Source organism: Orbicella franksi, chromosome 7, assembly GCF_964199315.1.
Source record: "Orbicella franksi chromosome 7, jaOrbFran1.1, whole genome shotgun sequence".
NCBI lineage: Eukaryota > Metazoa > Cnidaria > Anthozoa > Scleractinia > Merulinidae > Orbicella > Orbicella franksi.
This window is the reverse complement of record NC_138151.1, coordinates 8,758,094-8,773,360: the sequence shown is the minus strand read 5'-3', so window position 1 is coordinate 8,773,360 and position 15,267 is coordinate 8,758,094. Positions and strand designations below refer to the sequence as shown.

The 15,267-nt window shown below is 40.4% G+C and overlaps 1 protein-coding gene across 4 annotated transcripts in view; it reads right to left on the bottom strand.

Annotated features, from left to right (window-relative positions):
- The window catches only part of LOC145493348 (protein Wnt-4-like), a 34,330-nt gene extending 20,936 nt beyond the window's left edge, over positions 1–13,394 (bottom strand). The window contains exons 1-2 of one of the 4 annotated variants that reach the window (XM_081472806.1): positions 11,132–13,394; positions 6,829–7,580 (exon numbers count right to left, since the gene is read on the bottom strand). The gene's annotated coding sequence lies outside the window, so the exon portion shown is untranslated. Of the gene's footprint in view, positions 1–6,828 lie in introns of all 4 variants that reach the window. The other 3 variants (XM_081472808.1, XM_081472805.1, XM_081472807.1) reach the window with 3 other exon arrangements.
- Positions 13,395–15,267: the final 1,873 nt, after the last annotated feature.

Below are 15,267 nucleotides of genomic sequence, written 5' to 3'. Positions count from 1 at the left end.
ATCAGCTGTTTGATTGGCGAAAGTTGTAGCCTTCAAGCTTCATGAAAGCCACGGAGCAGAAGATTTGATCTCTCTCTAACGTAGTTTTGTTTTCTTCACACGGAGTTCATTGGGTTATTTTGGTCTGTAGACGCGCGCGTGATATTGACAGACCTCGGTAATGATTGACGTTTCTTTCCATCGTAGCCAATCAGATTGCGACTTTGCCAACAGTCCGTTGTTGGTTGTGCTAAATATAGACGCGAACTTTGCAACTTCTGTTTCAGTCTTCGCACATTCCACGCATGGTTTTAATAATTCAGACACTGAAACAGAAAACGCTTCAGCACATAGTAACGTATAAGTCGCTTCACGATTGGTAATGTCGCTTAAACCGAAGAGGAAATGATCAAAATCTAATTTTTTCCTTCTAATTCCGATACATTGACAAGCAGGAGGTAATAAGAATATAGAAACTTATCTTGACTCACCGCAAAGTTATTTCAGTCTAAACAAATAATAAACGAATTCAGACTCAAACGCAGATCATTTTTGAACGTGCAAGCAGATTCCATCCGCGCTAAGTTATTTATATAACATGCACAAAAACAAAAACAAAATTGTAAATTATGCTTTTCATTTATTCAAATCCTTGTGTCACCTCAATATTTTCACTTTTGCCTCGAAAATTATGTTAGAAACATCGAAATGTTTTAATATTTATACTGAAGTTTTTTAAAAAATTAATTAATTTTATACTGCTAGGGTAAAATAAGACAAACATTGATGTCCCTCGAAATTTGACTCATACCTCTCAAGATCATCTTAACTACAAGTGTTCCTTTAGGTTAATCATTTGTTTAAGTAGTTATTTTGAGGTTTCTCTCTAATTGAAAGTGATTTTAAACATCACGAGAAAATACGGTAGTTAATGTATCAGAAAAAAAGAAAGTCTGAAAAGTGAAAACTTGATATCGAAGTTTCAGTTCAGCAACTGGGAGTTTCTAATTCTATCTGCTTTTACTTGCAAGTTAGTTAAAATGCAGGATTCGTTCATGCAATTATCCGTTATCAAAAATAGATACCTTTTCACTCCATGTGCAAAACGGATCGAACCAACACGCTGGAAGTATCTGAAGAAGTCATTCACAAATTTACAGATTTTACCAAAGACGCTACTACCTCTAATGCTATCAACCAACCTTCTAAAAACCTCGAAATAGTTTCAATTTTTTTACATAGTTCTTGTTCTAGAAATCTCGGACAAGACAATGGGGTACGCCTTTTATGCTTAAAATTGATTACCAGATTGATTACCGAAGATTACAATCCTCAATTGGCCATTACGGGCTGTCAAAACGGCGCGTTCAAACACAGTTGATTTTCACAAATGACTTCACAATTTTCTTTCTTTTGTAAATGACATCCTTTACAATGAAACTTTGAATTTCCTAGAGGTTGTGGCAACACTGCGCAGCAAAAGAAACAATTAAAAGGAGATCAATTGAATGTCAAGTTCATTTAGCGCTCGTTAAACAACGTCAATATACAGTGTGGTTTACAATAAAATTTCAATAATGTTTATTTTTTTAGCGGCACTTTTGCGATTTTTTTTCCGTAAAACGGTAGACTATTCCTTCCCTAACATGGTGAGCTTTCTAAAATGAACTGTGACAAATTGTAAAAGTTAATTTTAAGTTAATGCAGCTCAGTTGCATACTGGAAGCGTGCGAGTGTCAGATATTTCCGCCGGCATTTTTCTGTTCTTTTCTTTTTTCGTGTTTTGCATTGCCTGAGGGCCTGCTAAGATCAGTCCCCATTAGTTTTCGTGTCATAATTAGTCCGAGACTAAACATTTGATGTGCGTATAACGATTTGACGTTAATATGACACATGCATAGAGTATCCGTCTTTGCTTTCGAGATTCATCATGGCAAAGTTACAAACATAATGAACTGAGCATTATTTTTTTCTGCTGACCTCTTGTGCAAAGAACTGGAAAATTTATTCGTGCTAAAGATTAAATCCTGCCAAAAATATAATATAACAGAGCAACAAAACAAACCGCAAAAGAATAATAGCCATTTACAGTTGATTAAGTAAACAAACTGAATTATGAAGTATACCGCAAACTCCCTTAATTTACACGCTGATAAACAGCTGAGTTTGAAAAGGACATGTAAACTCACGCTTAATGGCAAAACTAAACGAAACAGCGCGTCTTTCTCAAGTTTACATTCTTCTACACAGCCTTAACCTGGCCTGTAACACACTGATTATAGCTGTTTCTAATTCAAGAGCAAGTGTGACCCCAAGGCATTGATTTTAATCATGATTCTTTCTTAATGAGTGGGCCATTTTGCACCCACGCTTAAAATAGTTTCAACTATTTTCGTCGGACTGCGGAATGTTAGTGGTTCGCATTAACGAGACCGTAAGACCTTCAGCATGGAAATTGCCAACGAGCTAATGCTAACATACTGACATAAGGCGTGAGACAATAAATCTTAAAGAATAACGTGACTTTGACGGGTGATCAAATTGTCGCATGACTCCAGCCTAAACTCCACGACAACTCAGTTCAGCACTATTAGGTCCTAAGAGTGGTAACTTAGTTACAGTGAACGAAAACGCACTGTCAAAGTTTTCTCTTTCGAGCTCTCGAAATCGAACCTAGCTGAACCCTTTTCTGAAAGAGTTGATTATAAACTAAGCAAGTCAACTATGCGTAAAGTTCAATGTTACCTTTGATGGCGTCGAGTGCGCGTTGAGTCGAACAAAGTTTGCTGCGAAGGAATTTGGAAACAGTACCGCTCTCCAACTAATAACTGCAGCTCTATGGCAAAGCTTGCTGTTTTTCTACAGTCTGGAATTCAACCAAGACGTCCTCTCTGGCAAACAGATACAATTATTGTTTAACTCACACAAACGGTGTCCCGTGGGTAGAAGTATTGCGAGCTGGGACCAGCTCACCACGACTCCTGAAACCAAAACACGCTGACCACAGAGCAAACCAAGCGTGGTGTGCTATTCATTTTTAAATGCTGATGAACTGGCCTCTTTAATCGGATTTCTTATCTTCTAACAAAAGACGATTAATAGCGGGCAAAATCGAGCATAAAGCACGCAGGTGTTCTGGTAAAACTAATCAATGAAGGCTACTATCTTATCGCTGCTTGCCGTTAACACTGTCTTCTTTTGCTCTCAGCCAAGATTAAAGTTGAAATTTTAAGCTGAAGAATTAACTCTTTTTTGGTAATAAAGCTGTAAAGCCAGTTTACAAACAAACAGTCGCTAAAGTTGGTTGAATGGGATTTTGCACACGGAAGGGCTTTGTAAAGACTGGTTTCATTGTGGAGAGGCTTCAGATCAAACAGCTAAGTTAGGCGAATGCTGTAAACTGGGGAAAGCGCTTACATTTCGCTGGACATGATACCCCAAAAATAGACTATCTGGAATTCTCGCTGCAATATTCTCTCACTAATGGACTCCTGCAGTTGTTATTGAGTCAGCGGTTTATGAACGGTGTTTCAACCTTGAAGATCATGAGATTGCCTGGATATTTGTTTTTATTCACGACACCACCCTAGGAAATTTCAACCCTATTTGTCCCAGTAGCAGGAATTTTCGTCTCAGTGATCATGCTTAGTTTGGTGCAGAGCTTGTCAGCTTGATCAAACGAAATGGAATGTAACCCATAGATTCCTAGCTGAAGCTTACTTTGACGACAAATAGGTAAAGATCACAGACTGAATGGTACCATTACTCGGTCACTTAATTAAACCAATAAGTTGCCGTTTACTTTCGTTCAGTTCTCGCCGGACACACGTTGGCGAGGGTGTTTGTTAGAACGGGTGCCGTGCACGAGTAACACGCACGCGCAAGCTGGCTTTGCTTCCGAAATTTTAGGAGGTCAGTTTAACAGTTTTTTCAGACAGCAGGGTTTCTCTTCAGATAGTGTCGTTTCGTCACGCTGCGATCAAGAGTGTTAACTCGCTATCGAAAACATAACCATTTCCGCTAAATGTGTTAAGCGGGCGCCACGCCGAAAGCTTCACAGAAAAGTGCAGTGATCCGAGCTGAACCAGCAAATTAAACAGGCCGGATTATAGTTTTATGGGTAGGAAAAACAAACAGGAAGTCGTCTTTACTCCCCTGCACAATGTAATCGCTCCTGGAAGTGGGGCCCTGTGTGTGTCAGAGAGGATGCTGAGGATTTTCCATTGAGACTGTTTCCGGCGCGCAGTAGCTAAGTCACGATTTGCACGGCTTGAAAAGTTTAGTTTAAATTTTTCACGTTCTTCGTTTGTAATCCGTGTTAATCTTCTCCATCCATAACCATCCTTGTTTCTTTATGGCTTTTTATTATCACTTTGTTTTATTTTCTTAGTAAACTACTATTTTCAGGTTTACTTCAATCAAGAGAATATGATATGAATGGAACCCTAATCTCAATTTAACAGTAATTTTGTTTGTGTCCAAAATAACTCAAAATACCGTGTCTGAGCTCCCTTAACAGCAACAAATCGACTTGTCTTGATTCGGGAAGTTAGGAGAACGCGATTAGAAATTTTTGTAGTGTACAGCTTAAATTTTCTCTTAGTGATAATTCAAAGATGAACACGCGCCAATAGGGAAGTGCAAACGATTATTTCTTTCTTCGCAGATACGATGAAAAGTAGCTTCGCCTCTTAATCGTTGACAAGAAGAAATAGTTTTCTTGTTCATGGCGTTTTGTCTGGATAAAGGCCGTTTCTCTCCCGCATTTAGATGTTCCAAACATGTCCAATTATAATAACGGCCTTAATTTTTAATTCATTTTCTTTGGCGCAGGCGACTGGGGACGAGGCAGCTTTTCATCACCACATCAAGGAGGTCAAGGCAGTGCATCTCGAAAATCAGAGCGGAAAAACGTAATAGGCATGCGCAAGTTTTGGCTGTGCGCCAGGCTCCATGGTTGAAAAAATGGCGGGAATTTCGTCAATCGGATAAACAAAACAGGTTACGAACTTTATACTCTTTTCCAATATTTCCGGTAAGTAGCAACATTTTAACGTCACTAATGGAAAGCTGGTGTATTGTTTTCGTGGGGAATCAATTTTTTTTTCGGACGAAATTAACTTAAAGACGGTTTCAGAACCCTTTATTTTCCCGCGGTGTACAAGAAATTTCGTTGCGAAGACACATTCTCTCTACAAACACTTTTACATGTTGCATCCATATAAGCAACCCACAGAATATATGAGCAAGACAACCTCTCAGCAGGCAGGGACACAGGTGACCCAAGCTCCACTACTAAAAGAAAGACTTTCTTTTAGTAGTAGAAACCCACAGAACGATAACTCGCCGAAATCGCGTTAGATCGGCCTGAGGAGCAGGCAAACAACAAAGAATACAACACAGTAACAGGGTAAGTAGATTTTACTCACAAAATGTAAGAATAATTGACTTTCCAAGCAAAGCCGCCGCATTCTCATACAAACCTTTATAAATTCAAACCGTTGTAACACAACACCTCCATATGCTACAAGGCCAGAGTCACGTTTCGCGTAGTCAAATTCGGTCGTTATGTAATAGTGAATGCCATATGTCACGTTAGGCTGAACGTTCGCATAAAAGTGGGAAAAAAAAGGATAACATTGAACGCTTGGGTCGCCTTTGGCAGGGAGAGCCTTGTTTTCTTAACAGTGAAATGCCGAAAAAAAGTCATGCTTGTTCAAGTATAAATAAATCAACCGAGCGACATCCACATCGTCTCCACAACACCTTCACTTCCATACTGAAGTGCTGACATGGCCCTAGATCCTCACCCCAAATATATTTTGTGTGTATAAATCAGCCGGCTGGCAAATTTTTATACGGAAATCGCCGTGAAGTACAAGTTGAGGCATTGCTATTGGGAGAAGGGACAGATTTGAATTTGTCATCAACTAGAAAAAACGTTTTAAAAATGCTTATTTGTCTTTGAGGCCTTGATGGTCCCAACGTAGTTCGTTGTGCGCCACTAAAGCAACCATGGAAACGGCTACGAAATTTTGACTTGAAATGACGAACTCATTGTACATGTGTGTGGGAGTTTTACCTGTGAACAGCAGGGAGGTCTGGTTGAAATGAATGAGCAGCTGAGATGCAGAGAGGCACGTCTGCAATAACATTAGAGCTAACCCTGCCTGAGTATTGGGATGGAATTGACGCACCAAGGACAGTAGGCAGTAGAGTCAGTCAGTAATAAAGCTCGTGTTTTCGTTGGAAGGATAATTTTGCTTTTATGACAGATGTGTTCAGATATATTTAGATCTGATATCTTGCCCAGACACGCTCAATTATTTCAAGTCTATTAGAAAAGAGATGAAACAGATCGAGGTACAGTAGATAACGGGTACGCTTCCAATTAATGATCGGTTAGGCCTTTTTTTCCCCGTGATATCTTGGAAAACGTCAAGAAATACTTGTGCTCACATTGCACTAGTTTTCTTTATCGTTTAGTTGATTTTTAGTTTGAGTTCAGATTGTTCAAGTTGCTGCGTGGGTTACACCGTGGGAAACACTACACACACAAGCTCATAACAGAAACGGACGGTCTCATTAAAAAGACGTGCTAAAGTAGTGTTAACAAGCGAAAAACAGAATTGGAGAGTACCCGAGTTAGAAATATAAAGACATTGCAAACCGGTCTTCCTACTGTACAGGGCCTGTACAAGCGAAGTGTCAAGTACAAATAAATTGTACTTGGTAGAAAGCATTTTGTTTCTGAGCTATGATCACACAAAAAGCCTTTTTGAAAATCTTACCTGATTTAACGAAAACGTCCTTTTTTTCATTCAATTTTAACAAATGCCGTTATCTTACCTAAATGCCTCTAGATTATCAGTGCTATCCGGGCGACTTGCCTGATCACCAGCTTCAGAATTGTACCGTTCGTTTCTCACGGAAGAAGGCTAAAATACACCATGAAACCTCAAAATCATCCGTGTGCATTACAAGATACGGGCAGTAAGTGTATCACGAAATACGAGCAGCGCGAAATTGATGCAGACAGATAGAGACCACCACAACCGCAATATATTTGCGTCTATTAAATACCATTAAACATCATCGAAGTAAACGATCGCCACTTATTGAATTCCTTATCACTTTTATTACATGGACTTAACAAACTAAAAAGAACATTGAACGAGGGCACTATCTTCTTGAGATTTTTCTTGGGGTTGTGGCTAAGTTCGCTGCTTTTCACGACAAATACCAAGCAGTTGCAGAAAAGGAATACTTTTAATTTATAATACAGTGTTGACTGAAACGACGGGAAAGCTTTTCTTTCTTCAAGATATTCTCGTTTATCTCTTTTCCGGCAATACAGTAATCGTCTGATCGTTTATTATCCTCAAATTAATTAAGGTATAAAGTGTAAGATGTAATGGGGAGATAAAACGAGTTGGATAAACGCTTCTGTTTCGCTTGCTTTCAGCCGGCAAGTGTATCCCATCAAACATTGTAATGCTCGATGAAGCACTGCAACTTCAATGACAAAAAAGCCTTACCTTTGATCTTTAGGAGCCCTCGTGTGCAGTGCTGTAAGCTGTACCAAATCCACGTAGATTACCCTGTCATAAAACAAAAAAATTGTCTAGAACCGTAGCTTTCTGCATTGCACACATAAACAGGATAATAAAATTAGGCGAACCAGACGTTCCCACCAACAGCTTGTGCATACAATTTCCGTTCTGTCACCGCGGCAGCCCGAAACAAACGTGTCTGTTAAACAATGCCTCTTTGCTTTCAAATAAACCACTTTAGACAGCTGATCAACTTCGTTATGCTACATAAAACCGCTATGAAACTGTAATTTACCTGTTCAATGGCAATATTTTAGGCGCTGATAATAACGTCAAGAGCAACTTAAAAGCTTTTGAAAAAAGAGTCGTTTAGTCGACCGACCGGCAGCACCTTCACGCAAGTTCTAGTTCCTAGCTTGTGGCTTTGGTTTCGGGCCTGCTGTGAGGAATTTGTTGTGATTCTTGAGTGACTTTCAAATGAGCTGCCTTGCCTTACACGGGAGTACAATCAGCTCGACAGCAGGGCGTCCAAATAAAATGAGAGCAATGGTTCAGAGCATATCCCAAACTAAAAGCGACTAAACTGTTGTTTAAACGTGATAGCATTGCATCTGAAGCAAAATTTTTTATCCCTCTTCTAGCCCGTGTTTAAATTCGCGCAATCGATGGCGGTAGCTCGTATTTTTCCAGGCGTTCATGGTACCTTTCTGAAGGAGTAATTGCCATATTATTATATAAGTTTTGGTTGGTAAATCACGAGTTTTAATCAGTTTGCCCCATGTATGGAAATATCTCAATATGTGTTTCAGCTGCAAGGGTACAAAAATGGACTGAAGGAATAATTTTAAAACTGCTATTTTTTTTTTTAAGATTTAAAGTTCATCTTCTTTTTAGACAACAAAACTAAAAGAGAAATTCAAGACACAAATCAAACTTGTCCGCAGTTAGACAGCTTTGGTATAATATCAGAACTTTGACCAAAGAATTCTACAAAATTTCCATGACGCGAAACCCGGTTTTTAATCAGCTTAAGAATAAATATTGATATTGCCATTTGTCGGTTTGGATAAACAACTCGGAAACAAACAATTAACAGTCTGTGATCAAGGTGATATCAAAGGCGTTAAAGATTATATAATTTAATTCAGATGATCTTATGGTTTCCATTCCCTTTAATCTTTGCTAATGCGGTTTTGCTAAGAAAAGAGTGATGGTTGTATAATATCAAGGCTAATTTTAGTCACCCATATTTGAAATGTTTGAGGAAGTTGATGTTTCCGTTATCGGCTTATCAGAGGCTCAAAAATCAGCATGAAGTTTATAGCAAACAAAACAAAAATTCTTTACAGACTTGAACCGGAAAAGATAATTTCCTTATTTCACACCAAAACGGGTTACCACAGACCACAGAAACCGGTTGCGGGAATTTTAAGTGAGTTAATTTATCGCAAAATGGTCGTTTCCGCGAGAACGATACTTTCTCGAGGGAAAGCCAACTCATCTTCAAGAAAGATGATATTTTAACCTTTAGCTAAGCTCAAACAGTTGGTGGCCTTTGTTGCACTGTGTGACACTACCAGCTACTAGTAGAAATGGCGCCAAAATTCCGCTTGCAAGCATTGTACTTTCATGCCTACAGTGCGCTTCTTGGCAAGCATTGCGCTCTGGTGGGCGAACATTTGTAGTCTGTTCACAGACTCCCTATTTTGTTTTGAGTTCGTTGAGCCTGTGGACAGACTAAAACATTTGTCGAGGTTGTAGGGTTTATGGCTTTAACGAGGAGAAGGGAGGGAGAGTAGTTTTGTTTAGGTCTGGACGACAAGCATCGATCATGCGCTGACATTTAGATAAATACGGATATGAACGGTATGGATGAAGTCGATAATCGATAGCAAACGATATCGATCGATTGGTTAATTAATCGGAGCCATCATTATAGCTTGCGCAGCTGGCGGGATTCGTGACCGAGAGAGAGATTTTTAGTGGCGGAACCACTCGACTCTTCATCAATCCTCTCACGTTTTTGCCTCTCGCGTTCACGCACGACTTCGCGGCCAACACAAAAGCACTCGCGCTCGGAATCCCGCCAGTTACCAGTGGTTACGCAGGCTACCATCATTAGAATAGTTTAAATGACAGACTAGCACCCTCCCCACCTTCATGACACGAACGTTCCACACTAAAAATTGACCTCCGAGACTGAAATAACTCAGTTAACAGAGCATAAAATGCGATCAGGAGTTCTTTTTCAATCCCCTGATCGAAGTTACAAAGAAACCGCGCTCCGAAGGCGTTCATGCGCAAGCTTCACTAGCCTGCTTAGCAGGCGGAGAGATCGAGCAAGTGAGCGAGCAAGTGAGTGAGCGAATGAGCGCGTGTGGTGAGCAAAAATTGGGGAGAAGCGGGGAGGGTATGAGCGAGCGGGTCACGCCTTCCCCCTGCTACTTATTTTTTGCACTCGCTGACAGTTTCGTTCTCTCTGGGCGCTTTTTCGGAAACGCCTGCTACGCAGGCTAAGGCTTCACTCGCGACAATCATCACTTTGCTTTGCGTATCCCGCCACATTTTTCTCTCGAGGAAAAAGAAACAGTATTCTGCTATCTACCATGCCACTGGATGAAGCCCAGAGGCACGCGACCGTAACATGTCACGCCCAATTAGAATGCAACTCGAGGTATGATGGCTAGATACCAATTTTGACCTCTCCTCTGGTAACCCTCTCCTCGACGTGCTAACGGTCAATCCACAGTGCTTCGCATGGAATGCATACTTAGAAAGTTTTAAAAACCGCAAGTCATGGTTTTGTTCTAAATTTAAAGCGGTGAAATATCATGCAACTGAGAAATTAGATCGGTGAAATACTCTGGCTTGAGAACGTTTTTATTTTCCTTTTGAGACGAAGAACAAATGCTTTTATGACTGTCACCGCCTTCTACCGATCACAGAACATCATTAGAAGTCTAACTGAATAAGATAATCGTTTAAAAATCTTTCATGCTTTTGTTTGGAAGACCAAAATAAATGGCAAATGTAGCGCTTTCATTTCTTGGTCAGAGTTCACATGGGCATTATGTAAGACAACATTAACATGTTCCACGCAATTAAAAAAAACAGAATAAAAAGGACGTGCACAACCGACATTTTTGTAACCACAAAAGCTCAGTGATCTTCGGCGAAAATTTCAACGTTTTTGAAATGACGAGCTAATATGCGAGACAGAAATAGCGATAAGCACAATCAAATCACTGTCAAATGGCAATGTTTTACGACCGTATTCATATTACGTGGCAATACAGGGACATTACACTTTGAAACTTTTCTCCTGGTTAGCCCAATCAGCAACGAGGTCTTCCTGATTTCGACCAAACGAACTCTATTTTACTGACACGTTATTAAGTAACAGTTTCAGGACCTTAATTGCGGAATCATCGTTTTTCAAATAAAGAGTTTTTACTCTTTGACAATAGTAGACCTTGGCATAGACAGCTAGCCGCTAACCTAAGGGCACAGATTTCTGAGATACTTCAGTCTTCTGGCGAAAGCACCGAGAGTAGTTCGATAAAAGTGGATTTATACAGTACTATAACAACTTTTCTTACCTTGATGCTGACTTTAAAGTTTACAAACTCGCACTGAAGGTCGTGACGCAAACACCACGATGCTTGTTCCCACACCGCTTACCAAACCCTCGACTTGAAGGCGTCAAGACCGTCAACTGCAGATTGATAAGACGCGCGGATTTTACTCGCAGCTTTGATGCTGCTGCTGTATTATAACAGTGCAGATTAACAGTCAGTCAGTCTAATACTAGTGCCAGCATTGATGTGTTTTTCGATACGTAGGGTCATAATCTTGGGTTTGTTATCTCCTTGGGTCACTGTTAATAGACTCCTTCTGTTATGTAAGAGATACAGACTGAGTCTGTCAGACTCTGTTTGAAATAAAACCACACAACCATACAACTTAAAAAGAGATTTCCTCTGCAATCTAAAGAAAACAGAAGGTGAAAAAAAGGTCCGGAGCACAACACTGAGTAGCCCTGTTATCCATGACGTCTGAATTCTAAGATTTCGTGCTCGATGTAATTATTTCCATATTTTTCCAACTTTGCAGAGTTAACTCGATAGCAATACTTTTTCTTACTTAAATCTGCGCGGATAGTCAGCATTTAGTCATTAATAACACTGCTAATCTCCTTTGACACGTGCATCGTCCTAAGAACTACTTTAAATTCAATTTTCAGGAAACCTAATCTTGCTCAATTATAACTAAAAATACGTTAGTCATGTTTTTTTAGCTCATCCAGTTAGCGGTAGATTCACCACCTAATTTAGTGAGACGTATTCGTTTCCAAATATAGGTGGGTAGAGCATGCATTTTTTAAAATAGTGAGCACTAAAGAAAAATCTAGAGAGTTAATCGAGCTTTCAAAATTGCTTTATAAGGATCCGGCTTCAAAGCTACTTTCAAATGTCCACAATTGTTAGTGTTCCTACAAAATTACTCAAGTGGTGTGTTTTCTTTATAACACCGCTCTCCCTGGGGTAAGCAGATCACTGCGTACCGGATTGCTACTGCTTTTGAAGGTAGCACTTGAAATCTTTAAGGTCGGCACACACGAGGGGATTAGTCACTACGACTAGTCCCTGCAACTAGTCCACTGAAGAGTTTCCACGAAGGAACTGGTCGCAGGGACTTGTCCCTCGAACAGTTCACACGAAGCGTTTTGAGGAACAAGTCGCAGGGACTTGTCCCAAAAATTCAAACTGGTTTGAATTCGTGGGACTAGTCGGAGGTACCAAAGTTTGGTCCCTGCGACTAGGAGCAAAAATGGCCAGTTCACAAGATGGGACTTGTCCCCGCGGCTTGTTGCGGTGACGAGTCGCAGGGACTTGTCCCTTAGCCTCGTGTGTGCCGACCTTAAGGATTCTGGAACGCTTAATCACTTTAAGAAAACATATTTGCGGGACCGTTCTGGCGGTTCTGAACAAAGGGGAAATTCGACATATGATACCTTGAATTTCCGGTGTTAAACTGCCGGAAAGGCAATGAACAACAATGATGTTGGTTTTTCACCGCATCTTTATTGAATTTTAATTGATTTAGCTGATGCGACATTTCAGCCACAGTACGATGAACAAGATGTCACGTTTAATTCTGAAAACTTCATAACGAAATAATTCATTTTTCTTAGCCGAAATTGCCTTGAACTGTCCTCCTGTGGTAGGGTTTGGGGGAAGAGATAGAAAGAGGGCTTAGTGATGTGTCATTGGGAGCCTTAAGCCTGTGAACAGGCTCCAGCTGGAAGTGTCTGACCGCGGCTGAAAGGGCAACTCCCTGCGAGTGAAGTTGTTTAGGGTCGATCATCTTCCTTCCCGCTTTCTCTTCGCCCCCATCCTCGACTAGAGAGCCTGTTCACAGGCTTGGAGTCTTAAAAGGCAATTGCCGTTACTGTAGTTCCTTGGAAAGGCTCACTCCTCAGTTGTTGTGGCATTTTAAATTTCCTATATTAAACAGACTATATGAGCTAAACAACATTTTAATTCCAAGCTGGCTACTAGAAAGACGGGGAGGCGCGGTGGCCTCATAGTTAGTGCGCTCGACTCCGGATCGAGCGGTCAGGGTTCTTGGGCAAGACATTTTACTCTCACAGTGCCTCTCTCCTCCCAGGTGTAAAAATGGGTACCGGCAAATTTAATGTTAGGGGTAGCCTTACGATGGATTAGTATCCCCTCCAAGGGAAAGTAGAACTCCTAGTCGCCTCATTCTACAGAAACCGGGATAAGCGCCGGCCTGATGGGCCACTTGGTTCGTGTGCAGACTTACCCTTTTTACTCGGGAAAGACCAACTGATCCTGTTAATGTAAGTGCGGGAAATTTAATCTGCGGTGAGAACAACTGTCTGGGATAATCTGGTCGGAAATCTAATTAACCTTAAAGGGAAACCAATCTCACGCAATATCTATCGATATATCTACGATACGTTATTTTTGCCCTGATTAGCCAATGGAAGTATGGATTCTTTTCAAAGTTTGTTTCTGCTCCTTTGTAAATTGGCGCTGTTTCTATTTCTCGCTCTTGTTAGACCTTGTCTGGTATCTAATTCTTCTTATAGTTTAAAAAACCCAGAAAAAATAAATCATGTCAGCTTTCACTTGGCTGCATGTCGATGTTCGCATTTGATTAAGCATTACTACGTTCAGAGATTAGCTTACAAATCTCGCGCCCCTTTTTCATCTAATCAGAAGTAAAACCAAAACCAATCGTGACTAATTCCCTCACGTCTTCCCGTGCTTCGTGTCAGCTACGCGTATTTGCTTCAGGTTTAGATTGGTTCACTGGATTGCCTGAGTCCACGGGTGTCCATGATTGTCTGAGGCCTGGGTGATGACTGGTGCTTTGGTTTTGGCTTTATGGCACCCAATTGAAAAATCAAAATGGTCCCTTATTTGATATTTATAATATTTATATTCCACTTCAGTTGATAAATATCAAAAGAGTATCCTTCACTTTTTGTTTATCTTCGCTTATCGCAATGCATTTGAAACATCTCTTAGTCTTTTGTGATCTCGTTTACGGATTAAAGATTTTCCGAATCGCGGTCCTCAGGGGGTCCTCATTAGAAGGTATGTGGCAATCGTTATGGGAGCACAGTGGATGATGAGGTCATTTCAGTTTGATCTAAACGAAGTCATGATATGAAAAGGCGGGAAAATTTTTGACGCGTGTTCACTTTTTCAATTGAATGAAACAGCGAGATGGAGTTTACTTGCGAAATATTCCTCGCAGAATCTCCTCTAAAGCCGTCTTTACTCTGGGAAATTGTGAAAGATCATAAAAGTTCGATGGAAGATCCGAAGAAATAGAGCTGCTAAACCTCATATGCCTTGTGGAAGTCAAAGGAAGCAAGAGTTTACTGTCAATAACGAGGACTCCAGTGTTCATCAAGCACTACGTTGTGTTGCCAGTGTGTTGCGCGTCGATCAAATTCTCTGCGGTATAAAAGGTCAAAACAAGGAAAAGTAACAAACTTTATTGAAATGCTACACATAATTTTACGCCGTTTTTACTTTCTGAACGAAATTGTGTCGGTTTTTGCATCTTCTACGGGAAATTGTTTACTGCTTTTCTTCTTCATTCAGTCGCTTTTGTTGCAAGCTTTGTTGCAAACCCTTGTCAATTAAATTTTTCGTATTAGGCTTTACTTGTTAGTTGAGTTAATTGCGGCATTCTTTTGTAGTTACTGCTTCTCTGCAGGAGAAAATTTTATCAGCTCCTTTGCTTTCGGCCGAAACATTTTTATAAGTTTAGCGCCCCTTGAAATGCCGAACTCACGCCCACATAACAGATCATAACAGTCGAACATAGGCATAATGGTTGATTACCGAGATCCAGAAAACCAATCAGTAAAAAGCTAGAAATGCATTATCCGAGGTGAAAGGCGAAAGAATCAGACTAAAACATGTTCAAGTAGTGTTTTTCCAGTACCTTCCATGTGCTATGTTATGACTTGCCTATGTTCTTGATTGGTGGGCTTTGATTGCGTTGATAAGTTTATGAACGTTACTCGTATACGACTGCGACAGCGAGAGGTGACGCCTATTAGAAAATGTATTTATATTTTACCTTGAAATTTCGCAGTTCCGTTTGTCTGTCGGTATAAAAATACGCTACAAATGCCTTCCGTCCCGTCCACACTATGCCGGAGAAATTTGAAAACGGCGTTTTCACTCTG